This window comes from Pipra filicauda, unplaced genomic scaffold (assembly GCF_003945595.2).
Source record: "Pipra filicauda isolate LSUMZ 115617 unplaced genomic scaffold, ASM394559v2 scaffold427_size588224_pilon, whole genome shotgun sequence".
Classification (NCBI taxonomy): Eukaryota; Metazoa; Chordata; class Aves; order Passeriformes; family Pipridae; genus Pipra; species Pipra filicauda.
In genome coordinates, this window is record NW_024104562.1 from 47,452 (window position 1) to 57,019 (window position 9,568).

General features: G+C 51.8%; 1 long non-coding RNA gene across 1 annotated transcript; it reads left to right on the top strand.

The window, feature by feature from the left end:
* The first annotated feature begins 4,427 nt into the window (after nucleotides 1-4,427).
* On the top strand, nucleotides 4,428-7,521 carry LOC120324115. Its single transcript, XR_005565125.1, has 2 exons — nucleotides 4,428-4,647; nucleotides 4,756-7,521. It is a non-coding gene; the product is annotated as an uncharacterized LOC120324115 (long non-coding RNA).
* Nucleotides 7,522-9,568: the final 2,047 nt, after the last annotated feature.

The window sequence follows — 9,568 nt, forward strand, 5'->3', positions numbered from 1 at the left end:
TCCTCGCCCCGGCCCAGCGTCCCCACACTGCCTTCAGAGAGGACAGTGGTGCCGCTGGAGCTGTGCCAGCTTTGGCAGCTGGAGCCTGGCAGATTTAAAGTCTTAATTGCCTGGATAATTAAAAATCTGAGGAAGTTTCCCCAAAGCACGAAGCTGTCCCAGCCCAGTCGAGCACGCACCGTGCAGGGTGGTGGCCAAACACCACAACTCTGCCTTCCCACGAGCCCAGCCACGCCTGGGGGCTTCAGGGTGCATTTGTTCCCACTCCTGTGGCTGACACCGAGGCAGAGCTGCCTGAACCCTTTTCCTAGGCAGGGATTTGATCCAAGCCCTGGACTAGAGATACTGTACAGGCAGCTTCTGCAAACTGTATCACCACCCCGTCACTCATCCCACTGCAGGGAGGGCAGTGCTGGGGAGCCCAGGATTCATTCTGGGATCTATGTGTGGTTGTCTCCACGTATCGAGGGGTGGGTGCCATCAGGAATGAGCTGGATGAGCCACTGACTGGGGAGGGAGAGCCCAGACAGGGACAGGGTCCAACTCCATCCTTGCCTGCATGCACCAGGACTGGTGACAGCCCCTGGCCAGGGAGGTGACGCAGGGCAGACTTTAACGCCCGTCTCCTGTTCTGTGCACGTGGCAACTGCGGCTGCAGATTTACGGCTCCAATTAATTGTGAGTAAATTAGAGGCACCCGAGTGAAACCACAGACAAGAGGCTGTTTTCTGTGTCCTGCTCCTTCCTTGACACTGGACCGTCCCTGCCCACCCTGGGAGGGAAGGGGGGCTCCAGCAGAGCTCAGTCCCCCAATGAGGAAGGTGTTGGGTGACACTGTCCCCAAAGTTTGATGCTGCTCCCCTATGTGGGTTGTCTGTCCCAGGGCCATTTCCCTCTTTGACCCTCACACTTCTGGCCTGGTCCCCACACCCTGCCCCCCCATTCCAGGGGTCTGATCGTTGTTTGGATGCATGGCTCTCCAAGCACCCTCTGAGCAGCACACATTCCCTGCCCTCAGCCTCCTGGAAGGGGGATTTCTCTCATGCTGAGAGTTCCACACTCTTCTACTCCCTCTCTTCACCAGCCCTCCAAGCCATGGGTGAGCCACTGCTTCCCAGGAGAGTGCTCCATCATCCCTGTTGACAGTGCCTCCCAATTCCCTGTCATCAAGCAAATCTCATCACGTTCCCTCCTAACCTTTGTGCAAAGGTTGTGAGAAATGCCAGGGCCATATTTCACAGGAAATATGAGTCCGAGCAGTCCCAGGCTCGGGGCTGAGCGGCACAGCCGGCTCTGCCTGCAGTGGGCATCCCCAGCCCTTGGCCAGTGCTGCAGCAGCCACTGGGGGCGGCTCACGGGGAAGGGACCGGCACTCTGCGGCTGGTTGCAATGGATTAGGAGAGCTGGGCTTGCCTGTGCTGCCTTATCTGCCCAATAATTGAACGGAATAAGCTCTCTTATCTCTGTGGCCTGGCTTTTCCATGACAGTCCGCTTATCTCAAAGCCCTTGGAGATTGTGAGCAGCCGTCGAGTCTCTGAGAGTACTGCATCCATCCACTCCTGACAGGATTGGGTTTCCCAGCACAATACCAGGACACAGCCCCTCCTCTGCCCCCATCCTGCCCTAGAGATGCAGGTCCTGCCAGAGGGGCTGTCTGGGAGGATGTTCCAGCAGTCTGCTGCAGGTCATGGCTGCGACTCTGAGGCCCCATGGGAAGATGGGTGCCTCTCCCCTCGGGGAAGGTGAAAATGACCCCTTGGAAAAAAATCCAGGGAACTGATGCATCCCTTGTGTTACTGCCCACCTCTGCTTTGCTTTTGGTTGGCACATTTCAGCACAGGTCCCCCAGGCCCCTCCATCAAGCAGCTTCACACAAAGATTACAGGGAGAAACGCTGACTATTTGGGGTTCTTTATTTTGTTATCAATTACTGTGGATTGTGTGAGAAAATAAGTATAAAAGCAGCTGTGAGTGAGTGCCACCAGATGGCAATGAGAATAGCAATGGCCCAGGGGGCTCATGGCCAGGCTGCCAGTGGCACGGCCTCTGGCTCTTGGGAGAATACAGCAAGAGAGAGCTCAGCCCCTGGGCTGGGGTGCCCCACAGCCTCCTGCCATGCCCAAGCCCCCCTGGGGAACACAATGAAGCAGAATATGAGCCATTCTGCTCCTCATTTTTCCACCCAAACCCTCAGGATGGTTCTCCTGCCCAGACAATACCAGAGGAACCTCTGTCCTGGCCACGGTGCCAGCGGGGGATGCTCCACATCACCCGCACCGAGCGGAGCAGTAATTGGGTCTCTGAGGTAAAACACAGGGATTGCAGGCGGCTGCAGCTGCACGACTGATGGACCACAGAGGAGACATTAGCATGTAAAATGATGACCATTAACTTAATTAAAGAAAGGACACAACACGCATCTTGTTCTTGTATTGGAGCTGCTTCTTCCCACAAATCGTTGGTTGGGGATTTTGATTTCCTTATGTAGGAGACAAAACACCTCAAAAGCGCTGTTTGTTTTTTTTTTAAGATCAGGATGAAAACACTGTCATAAATTAGCAGCAGAATAAATGACTTCTGAGCACTGGATTTACGTGAGCTCTTCCTGAGGGATGGCTAACCCAAAAAAGCCAGCCCCAGTCCTACCTGCAGGACCCGAGGACCAGGTGGGATGGTGCAATCCTGACCACACCATCAGCTCCCGGGAAATCAACTGTACATCTGGGAAAACAGTTGGGCATTCCAGCCCAGGAGTACAGCATGGGAAAGCTGGCATATGGAAAGTCCTCCTCAAGGATGTCTGGGCAGCATCCGAGGCTGGAGGGATGTCCACAGGTCCCTGGAGAGCAAGCCCTGCTGCCCATCCTTCCTCCATCCCTCCGCCAGCCTGGATGCCGGCACGGGTCAGCCGGGATGCTGCGGGAGCGGGCAGATGTGCTTGTAATTAGGATGCATCAAATCAGTTAAAGCTGAAAACAAAGAAAATTAGAGAAAATGAAGAGGAAATGAAACGGCTCGCGCAGATGCAGGGGAAATATTTTTAGTCCTCTAAGTCCATGGTGTCTGTTGTTTGGAAGAGTCCACGCTGAATCCTCCCAGGACTTGCTTCCTTTCAAATGAGGTTGCCATCTCCCAGTGCTGCAATTAGTCGTGTCCGTGCAGCTTCTGTGGAGTACAACCAAAGCACTTAATTTTCATTAAAAAGACGACATTGGAAGCAGTTTTGAAGGACAGGCACAGGCACTGGTAACTGTGTTCCTGAGGATGGAATGGGACACGCAGATGCATAAATTACCGGGCTCCTTTTCCACGCTCCTTCCTCTGCTTCTCTGCAAAGAAGATTGACTCGACTGTAGGTGCCTCTCTGATATCTCTTTGTAAACCCTATTTACATTTGTGTTAGATAATTCAGTATATCCATAAATTAGTGTTGAACATCAGTTGGTTTTACAGAAGCATTGCATAATCTCCGCCTCATGGGTGTTCACGGCCCGTCCCAGGATCCCAGCAGAGGCAGGGGAGGCCAGTGAGTGTTGGCAGCAAGGACCCGTTCTCCTGACATCCCCTGGAGGTTCCCATCAATTTATGGCTGACCCACCACACGCTGGACACTGCCCAAATCTGGAGGGGCATTGGCAACTCCATTTGATTTAACTCTCCACAAGGTGGGAAGTGATGGGACTGCATCCGCCTTGCTCAGCATCACATTGGCATGAGAGCTGTCCTTGCACCAGGAGCACTTCCCTGCATTGGAGCAATCCAGGAATGCCCCCAGACTCTGGACAACATTCTCCACAACCCACCCCATCCCATCCTGTCACTGCACTCCAGCACAAACCTTGTCCTTGAAACCAGAGCTGGATAAAATAGGGTCATTTTTATTTTTCAAGTTTTCCATGTTCATAAAAGCAAAGATTCGTGTGGCTGAGCCTGAAGACAAACTGCTTCAAAGAGCAATTTTAATTGAAATGATAATGATGAAAGTTTTGCAGCCAAAAATTGAAAAGTGCATTACTGCATCCCCTCCCTCCTCCTGTTACACGTCCATGCAAAGCAGCAACAAAAATAGGAGCCTTTTGTGAGAGTCTCTCCATGAGTGGTACCAGTTTCCTCAGTCCACAGATTATCTTTTTCTCTGTAAAAATCACTAAGGGACTTCACTGTCCCAATTCTCTGCAGCTTTCCTCATGTTCTTCCTGTGCAGTGCTGGGGTCCTGCCAGTGCACAGGACCTGCCCCTCACCAGAGGCTGCACGTCCAGAAGTGTCCTTGAAAGAGTGAAATTTAAGAGGTTTTTAGAAAGGAAAAGGCGGAGGTTCCAGGATGGCCCCCAAGGGATGGCTGGATGCCAGCAGGGCCGGGATGGAGCCCCGAGGCCGTGCCCCCAGCTGGAGCACTGCCGGCTGCTGGCAGGAGCTCAGAGCCCTGGGGAGGGAAAAGCTCCTCCGCTCCCCAAACAGAAAACGGCTGCTGGTTCCCCTCTCCTTGGCATTAATCTCTGTCCCTCCTGGGAAATTGTGCCACGATAAATCTTTATTTCTCATGATGGCTTGCCAGGTTTAATAATGATTTCGCGGGGGATGGGAGATGCCGGCGAGCCGGAGCACGGGCTGGAGGATGCTCCGCTCCTCCGGCACACACCGACAGGTCGGGACTGATTTATCCTCCTTCCCTGAGCCCTGTTTGTCCAGCTGCCAGGTAGGACCAAGTGAGTAACTATTTCCTCAGTAAATTTAGTCTCTTCTTAATCCTCAGGCACCCCTGCTATCCTGGAATTTATTCAGTACCCACGTGGAACTGAATGGAGTGAAATGTGGGTCTTCAGACCCTCCCCTCGGAAGAGCTGCAGGGTCTCTCCATGTGTGGGAATGTAGGAATTGAGCAGTGCCGGGGAGTTCTATTGTTTTCTAACTCAATAGAAGCCATTTGTAGAACTGTGCTTACGAACGATGGAATTTGTACTTAGTTCCTGCAGTATGCGACTGGCAAACATGAACAATTGAGTTTTCCCTTATTTGTGGAAGTAACTGAATGGCCAAATCCAATTACTCCTGGAAATTCTGCCACTATGCAGAGAGCAGCCTGAGCTTCTCTCCAAGGCGGAGTGGCTGGTGCTCCTGGGGAGCTGCAGGATGCTCAGGATCCCGCTCTAGGCCATTCCACCCCTGCTTCTCTCTCACCCGCTGTGAGGAGCAGGGAGTTGAGAATAGACATTAAATGCCCGATGAAAACGCGACCTACGGCTGAGGAAGATGAGAAGAAGATGCTGCACAGGGAGAGTAGGGCTGTTGGGTCTCACCCCAGGAGCTGTGACAGCTGCCATATGTCCCCTTGACGAGCAGCCCACCAAGCTGATGCCAAGCTGGTGGGATCCACCTCCTGTCCCACCTGCCCGGCAGTCAGGGCTCCGCTTGCCCTGCAGCCAGCACAGCAGAACAGCTTCGGCCGGATGAGCACCAACTGTTTTTGCAGGGAGTTACTATAGAAACTATCTCAACGCCTCTTTTTGTGCAGCCTCGTTGCTGCTAATAAATAGCCTCATTATTTTGCAAAAAGTGCTCGGGAAACAGGGAGCAGCATGACTTGGGCCAAGGCAGAATTAATGGTCGAAAATAGTGGGGCCATTTTTCCCTGTGCCGTGAAAAGCGGGGAGGCCGGGGCTCCATTAGGGAGAGTTATGGCTCATTTCTCTGCTTCTGCTGTATTTATGTTTTATGTATTCAAAAGTGATTTCAGCCACAATCCCAAATTACCAATTCCCACATTACATTAAACGGCTGTGAACAGCAATGCCTCCTGCCTATCAAAATAAACCAGTGAGTGCCGTGCAGGGAGCCAGCTCCTCCCTGGTGCTTGCCAGCACAGCTAGAGGGACAGTGTTCTAGGGGTTGCCAGGCTGATGCCAGGGACATCACCAGTGCCCAAGGCAGATTATCCCTGATTTCCAACCTCAGCAGTCATAGACATCTTCATTTCTCTGCCCAGAGCCTTAAACTGAAACATTTCCTTTTCCCTTCAAGCCCCAGTGCCCCTGAGCAGCCCCAGAGAGGATCATTAAAATATTAACAGGAATAACACAATAACAGGAATAATACAACCCTCCAGAGAGAAGCTAAACCACACATCACTCTTTATGTACTCACAGGTCCTGTTGATTCTGTCTGTTAATGCCATCCCTCTCCCAGCTGGAGATGTGTTCCATCCAGGCAGGGCTGGCCTCTGGAATATACTGGGGAGTGTACAGGCTTGTGGAGTTTGCACTGGGGTCTTGGATCTTTGTGGGCATCAGCCCTCTGCCTGATCAGGACCATCATCAGCCCATGGTTCACACCCAGACCACACTTAGCACATCCCGCTGGTTCTGGAGACTCCCCCAGTTTCTCTGGATCTGAGTAGTCTTATCTGACTCGGGTCCAAGATCCAGCTTGCTTGGTCACCTGAAAAACCTCTGGATTTGTATACAGGCTTCATTACAAATACCACCTGCATCCTCTGACCCACATGTAGTCCCACTAACAGTCCTATTCACAGTCCTACTCACAGTCCTACATGCAGTTCAGCAGCAAGTCATTCTGGTGCTTGAAAATGGAGTGATTTTAGGGAAAAGCTCCACTGCCAGCTCTTGGACCATGGTTTTCTGACAGATCTTTATCTGCCTCTCACCATGGGGAGCATGACAGCTCTGATGGTTGGGATGGGGTTTGCACTGCCCTGCCTGCAGCTGCCTGACTCCTACTAAATGGCATATTATCACTCATGGATCTTAGAGGCAAATATTGCCCAGGAGAAGATGAGTTGGATATTTACCGTACGGGAGGCTGGAAGCTGGCAGTGCCCACAGCAAACCCCCAGCGTGAGCAGCAGATGTCTTTGACTGCCCCTGCTGTGCCTGCAGTCAGGGGCAGCTTCCCCATCCACCCACTTACAAAATCTCTCACAGCCACAGAGTTTCCTCTCCCTTGCTCAGGAAAAGCCGGACGTCACTGTGATATTCTCATGCCACGTCTGTGTGTGTTGCCATTTTTGTGAAGATCTGAAAGAAAACTAGAACTGATCACGCTGGTTTGCCCCTGGCAGGAGCCACCACAGACAAATAGGAAACACAGCTCTCCACAGCTCTTCTCGGGGATCAAACTAATGACTTGCATGGTGTAGACCCAACATCGCGATGGGAGGCAGCCAGGCATCAGCGAAAACGATGGGGAATAGAATGAATCATTTGTCTTCCCTGAGAAGGAAGAGTGAGAAACACAGCCCCTTAACTCTTCCACAGCCACCTGCCACTGCTGCTGGTGTTCCCAGGGTCCCTGACGGACTGGCAGGAGGGAGAAAAGGAGCACAGGAGACAGATGAAAGGACATCACCATGCTGGCATGTCCCCGTTTTTAGGATGGATGCGGACTTGCTCTCCAGAACAGGCTGGCTGTCAGCAATTGCTTATTTTGCTGTTAACAACGCAGAACCACTTATGGAAAAGAATTTCACTTCCTTGATAATGCTAATAAAGTGAATTTGGCTTTGTGTGCTGTATCCTTCATCTAAGGGGCTGGAGGCACCAGAGGCACGCAGGGAGCTGTGTGTCTGCCACACAGCAGTGGCAGAATCCACATCTGTTGGGAGGCAGCTGAGCAACCCAGGATGGAGCCTGATCCCTGCTCTGGGGTACTTTGGACCACGGCACTGCTTCACCCTGGATGCCACTGCCTGATGTGACAGGCTTCCTCACCCAGCTTCTTGGACAGGGAGGGATTCATGGAGCACAAGGAGCCACACTGTGAACTGTGAGCACAAACACATTCAGGTCCAGTGAGGGGCACCTCAGACCAGTGGCAGGGGAGGGGATCGTGGCTGCCCCAAGGCTGAGGGTGCCAGGACTGCTGACAGCTGGGAACAAATTACAGTTCCCATCTAATCAACTCTGCTCATCATTTCCCATTGAGCGAATTAAAAATCTTCCAGCGACACACACGAACTGCGGCCCAACCTCGCGCCTGATAAATGTTCCTTTTGAACTCGCACACAATGGGGGAGCAGATTAAACTTTTAACTTTTTTAATCCTATAATTTATTTAAAATGCATTTGCTGAAAGAAAAGAAAGATTTTTTTCTTTGTGATTTTCTCAAGGGGAGCTGATGTTAGAGACAGATAACGCAGTGCAGCAAGCTTTCCTCTGATGCTCAAACCGAGTCCCGCAGCTCAGGCTGAAATTCCCAACTGTCAGTGAAATCTGGGATTCAGCTGGGGCAGGATTTTCCCTAGCAGAGTCCAGCAGCATAACCCCTATTGGAGTGGGCAGGAGGACCAGAGCTACCCTCCAGCCAGCTCTGCTTCTGTGCCATCACGACACTGCCACTCTGCCTGTGCCCTGCCAACCTGCCAGCCTGGCACTCACTGTCCCACAGGAGTTTCCCAGCCATGCAGACAGGTCCCATTAACTTCCACACTTCCCAAGGGGAATTTGCACGGAACAGCACAGCATATACATGCATTGCAGCCAGGATTATTGTTATTGCCATAATTACCAAAGGAATTAGTAATGCTAAACCATCAAGAGGTAACGCACCAGAGGCTAATGAGCCATTCGACACCCTGAAATGCAAGGAAGCATTTTTCCAGCTAAGAACCACACAATATTTATCTGGGATACCCATCCTTGGAAGTGTTCAATGCCAGGTTGGATGGGGCTTGGACAAACCTGGTCTAGTGGAAGGTGTCCCTGCCCATGGAACTGGATGAGCTTTAATGTCCCTCCCAACAAAAACCTTGCTGGGATTCCATGATTCCATGCCTCTCCAGGAAGGAGTCAGTGCTCAGGTCTGATTTTTTCCAGCCCTGCTTTGGCCACTTTTAGATTCCAACTCTGGCCAAAGCAGGGGCACATCTTCCCTGAAGGAGCTCCCCCTCTCCAAACAGCTCCTGCTGCAGGCAGCAGCCTTAACCCAGCCTCTTGAGCCTTTTGATAACCTCATCTTTATTTGCTATTGACAACACAGCTGTAATTGCAGCCCTCAGCAGAGCAGATGAAAGGAACTCTCCAGGCACTGCAAGGAATAAAGAGCATTGCCTTTATTCTGAGCCTTGGTCTGAGCTCTCGTCTGAGGTAGCTGCGACTCTGCTTCAGCCATGGCAGTGAGAGGGTGATGCTCCTGGTCACTCAGTCCCTGAGCCCAGCCTGCTCCTCAGTGTTGAACTTCCACAGCCACAGAAAACTCCCATGACACCCCATGGTCTCACTGGATCCCTGCACATCCCTCAGTTCCAATAGATACAGGCTCTGGGATTTTCTCGTGTTCCCACTCGTGGGATGAGGAGCAGGAGTGGGGTGGATGTAGAGCAGTCATTGCCTCCTGCAAGCCTCAGTGCCACCTTGGAATTGATGCCCCGCCAACAATAATGACAATAAGTTTAATTCCTGATAAATGGCAGACATAAAACTGAGCTATTGTGTTGCTGAAAGAAATTAAATTAAGGGTGAACAGAAGGGACACATCACTTGGCAGTGTGGCTGATAACGCTGCCTGCTCAGCCAGCCACCACAACAGCCTTTTGGTTCCTGACACAGCTCCT